Genomic DNA, 4,996 nt, shown 5'->3' with positions numbered 1-4,996 from the left:
AATTTACATCTCGAAAATGAGTAGATAGAGTTTTTCGGAAAAATATGTAACATCCGGTTTTGAGAAGTTTCTTCTTTCAGGATTTTGCGCAATAAATGGATCAAGTAAATGCCTTGGGCTTCAAGGGAATAGGGTTTAGAACCTATTGGATGTTGATAATATTAGTTATATGATCTAAGCATTTGTTTTGTGTTTTGGAGTCAAATAGGAAAGTGGGAAAAGTGATGTTTCAGGCTTGCTTTATGGATTATGGTTTTTTGTTCCACATGTGTTAAGCCAAAATTAACTAAATAGAAGTGTGGGGCTCGTCAATACCTTTTCGTAGATATAAGGATCGCCGAAAACGGAGTTGAAACGAAGAAGTTATGATTGTTTGAAGCTGGAAAGGATTTGGGCTAAAACTGTCACCACAGAGTGGTGAGACGGGACCACGAGGTGGTGGCCACCACGGCGTGGTGAGTCGGACCACGAGGTGGTGGTCAGCATGGAGTGGTGAATCGGGACCATGAGGTGGTGATCTATTAGGCCCAACCCATGATTTTAGGGTTTTCAACGTATTTAAGCTTAATGTTCTGCATTTTGGGCATTTTATCAGCCTCCACCACCTCTAAGACCCCTTAGGAAAAACCCTAGCCTCCACTTTCAATATTTGAGCCCCTCCTATCTCTTCTCTCCTCTTTTGGATTCTTTTTATGATATTTTGATGAAGCACAAAGGGTAAGGAAGGATGCTTCAAGCTTGGATCCATCAAATGCACAACATTTATGGACTATTGTAAGTATAAAGTTCTAATCTTGATCTTTAGTTCTTTAGATCTCTTCATATGAGGTTTTTAGCATTTTTGGTCCATTTTATGAGTGATCTGGAGTTGAGTGGACTCCAACACCTTTTGATCAGTTTGGAGTGTTTCTTGGAACTCATGGACTCGAAAGTTATGATCTTTTTCCTTCCCTTTTAGACATGAATGTTATCTTGGTCCTTTAGGTCATTTTTGTGCAATAAAGTTTAGATCTTGAAGGATTGTGGCATTATTATGGATAAATTTGGAAACTTTATCCATCTAGACATCTTTTTGATTCATATCTGAAAGTGGGAGACATGGACTTAATGGATTAAGTTGAGAAAGATGCATTTTGGGTCCCTTTAAGACTTAAAGTCTAGATCTTGGTGGTTTGGACCATCTTAATGGATAAAATTGGAAACTCTATCCATTATGAAGCCATTAGGAATCAGATATAATGTTTTAGCTTTGCTCCTTGTGAATTAAGCTCTTTTTGAAGAAAAGTCTTTCAGACTGAGGACAACGACATGGCCAAGGAAGGCCACAACATGGTGGTGGGACTTATCGCGTTTGTGATGTCTGGACTTGCTTACGTCATGGTGGCAAGTCTGCCACAGCGTGGTAGCAGATTTTGATCGGGACTGGATTGAGTGACCACGACGTGGGTGTCAACTGGATTGACTTTTACCGTTGACTTTTTGACCAGTTTGACTTTTGGTTAAACTTGGGTAGAATGGAGTATTTGACTAAGTACTGATATCTGTTTGATTTTAGGAAGTTTGGATTAGCTCTTCTGATGCTAAGGTAGCGATTGGGCTTCTGTTGAGTAGATCAAGTGAGTCTCCTCACAGTACTTGTGGGTCGAAGGCATAAATATCGACCCACTAGATTATGTTGTAGGATAGTAGTTGTCTTTGTGACACTTAATGATATGCTTGTATGTGCTTTATGTCTTTGTGACTATTGCTAGTATGATTGCATGTCATATGCATAGAGCCAATCTGGGCTTGGAGTCATTTGGGACTCGGGGGTTGATACGAACCTGACACGACTATTTGTTGTCATATGGGTTGATACGGACCCGGGGGTTGACACAGACCCAACATAGCTACATGCTGTAATATGGGGTTGATACAGTCCTGACACAACTACACGCTGTCATATGGGGTTGATACGGACCCGACACAGCCACGTGTTGTTATATGTATATGCGTATTGTAAGTGGTACTTTGGGAAACTCACTAAGATTTGTTCTTACAATTTATGTTTATGGTTTCGAGTACTTCCCTTTTCAAAAGGAAGGGCCCGACTTGATCGCACTACATCCCCTGGAGTTTTAGTCTGCACTGAATGTTCCCAAATTACTATGATGTTTTGCTAATACTTTGACTCTGAACGTCTTTTGGAGCAATGAATGAATGGCTTTAGATTATTTAAAATGAAATTTTTACTCGGTATTTTTGGGACGTTACAAGTTGGTATGAGAGCCGTGGTTTGAGGGATTTGGGCACACTCTCGGGTGTGTCTGAACTTAAACTGAGGATTTCTAAAATCTTTTAAAACAAAATGATTTCCTAAAAATGTTTTCTAAGAAAAAGAGGTGTGGTGCATGCAATTAGCCAAGCTCAAGTAAGTTTTCCCAAAATACCCATGCATATGATATGCTTATTGTTTTGGTATGAGTATGTGAGAATTGCATGCTAGATTAGGGCTAAGGATGTACTCAGGATTTGCATGATAAAATGCTAGGAGAGATGCCTTTATATGCCTGTTGATTGAGCTTTTAGAAGTGCATGCTAGTATGGATTCCAAATGTTGGATAGAATTATCTGATTTGTGATGCCTTCTAGCCTAGGAGGAATTGGATGCTATGTTAGATTTGGAATCTATGTTGGCAGAACTTATTGCTAAGTGTATACTTTAAAATTTTTATACGATTAGGATCATGTAGACCTAGAAGGATTGATTTGGCCTTATTTCCTGTTCCTTGTCTGGTTGTGGGCTTAGGGTAGAATCATTCATTCGGCAGCCTATATGATTCCATTTTGTGTATAAATTGCATGAATAGGGCAACCGACAGTGTTAGTAGGAGTTCCTAGCATCGCAGAAGCAAGTTAGTTGGAGGATGCCTTTTATGTTTTGTGGCCTATATAGTGTTACTGCTCGAATGCTGCTAGCTTCGTGCTTTTTGGGACCCATATTGATGTAAGCTAACTATTAAATGTATATGTTAAGTTACATGCGGAAAAGGCTAACTAATTCTAGAATGATTGATTGCGCCCTATTGCGCAACTCTTGTTTGAGTCTAACCATTGTAGGCTTGGGTATTTTATTCGAAATATTATTTAAATTTTGTTGCATGTAATTATATTTATAAAGTAGTTAACTGATATTAGTAGAGGTTCTTCAGCAGCTGATGACAAGGTGAGGAGGGAATCCTAGGAGATACTAGGAAGTGCCTTATAGGAATTGGTGTGTTGTTTAGCGGTATGTATTTGTTGATATGGGGTATATGTGATTGGATAGAACGGTAGAGGACATGAGTAGTTACTTAGAGGATCCAGAATGATTATTGAGGAAAGTACCGATAGGTGTGGTAGGTAGTATTGGGCCCATACTACTGAAAGTACATGATCCGTACTCGAATTGAGGATAATTTTGGGGATTCTAAGGAGCTGTTGGAGGGTAGATTGTATGGTTGGGCCCCACGATTCATTGCAATGTATTCTCGTCTTATTCAGTTTATCGGTTATGGTTGTTCAGGCTAAGGATAGGTATAGTGATTGTTTGGGCCTTAGTGGCCATGTTTGTTTGGGTTTCAATGGTGTAGACACAAGGTCTAAAGGGCATTGCTCAAAGTAGTGACAGTTGAGTCGCGGGACTGAAGAAGGAAGCGATTGTAATGATTGGCTTGAGGATTGCAACCGGAGGCTAAGTGATTGGCAGATAGATTGGGATGTTACTATTTTCAACGGAGGTTGTGTTTTTCCATCTTTCCGTGTTTGGAGGAAAGAGAGAAGCAGTCATGTGATTTTCAGAGTTGGGATGTAAACCCAACATGGGGCTAGATAGTACGATTTTTGGCGGCAAGTATGGCAGTGTCGGAATGCACAAGAGGATTCCTGTGGTATTGTTGCCTTGAGATGAGATCAAGGGTCTACTTTATTCATACATAGTAGGGCCAGGTGCTAACTGATTGTTTCAGGAACCAGGGGAAGTGAATCGGTAACAACAACTTTTGTTGTATTTGATGTATCCTGATTATGAGGATGATGCCTCTTATATTTATGAAATGTTTTCGCAATGACTGTTTCAGGAACCAGGGGAAGTGAATCGGTAACAACAACTTTTGTTGTATTTGATGTATCCTGATTATGAGGATGATGCCTCTTGTATTTATGAAATGTTTTCGCAATGACTTGATAGATAGGTATTGGTAGGCGAGGTGTGTGGTATTCCGTTCGTTTTCAGATCAAGGACCAGTGCTATGAATGAATTGTCAGAATTATTGATTGTGCACATGCATGTGATTCTTGATGTTAGAAGCGGTTTTGATTGGGAAGTTTCTGAGGTATCCATCTGAAATTCAGAATAACTTTAAGTTTTCTTGGTCTTTATCTGAAAGACCATCTTGTGTTGTATACACTCCATGGGTCAGGGATGCCATGTAACTGGGTGAGATGGTTTGGGTTTAGTCTGTTTGCAACGACAGTTGGTGGTGGTTCGAACCCTAAGTGGGGGAGAGGTGGATACTCTGTTTAGAGGATCAACGATTTGTTCAAGTTATGGTTTCAGAAGAATGGGTGATAGGGAATTGCAGTTCAGGTATGCAAAACTTTTGTTCAGGACTGGTCAAGACGGGAGTGCAGGGCAATTTGCCATCAGATGTATGTGCGCAAGAATGCATGAGTTGTCCTCACGACAGGAAGCCGTTGGAAAAGGATCTCGTTGTATCCAGTGGTTTCTTTCGGGATCGCCGATGCTAAGTCATGAGGCATTTGGTTCGCTCAGGTTGAGTATCGATTGTCGAGGAATTTTCCAACTCGTTGTATAGATTGATCTCTATAGTCTAGGATGGCCAGTTGTTGATCAGTAAATCAACATTAGAGTTCGGCATGGGTAGCTCCTCATGGGCTTTATTTAGAAGTGAATTGGATCAGTGGATCGGTTGTCAATGTATTCTCGATCGTTGGACATTTTGTTCATCGTTGATAG

Source organism: Lactuca virosa, chromosome 5 (genome assembly GCF_052849685.1).
Source record: "Lactuca virosa cultivar CGN04683 chromosome 5, Lactuca_virosa_CGN04683_v6, whole genome shotgun sequence".
Classification (NCBI taxonomy): Eukaryota; Viridiplantae; Streptophyta; class Magnoliopsida; order Asterales; family Asteraceae; genus Lactuca; species Lactuca virosa.
This window is presented reverse-complemented; position numbering follows the sequence as displayed.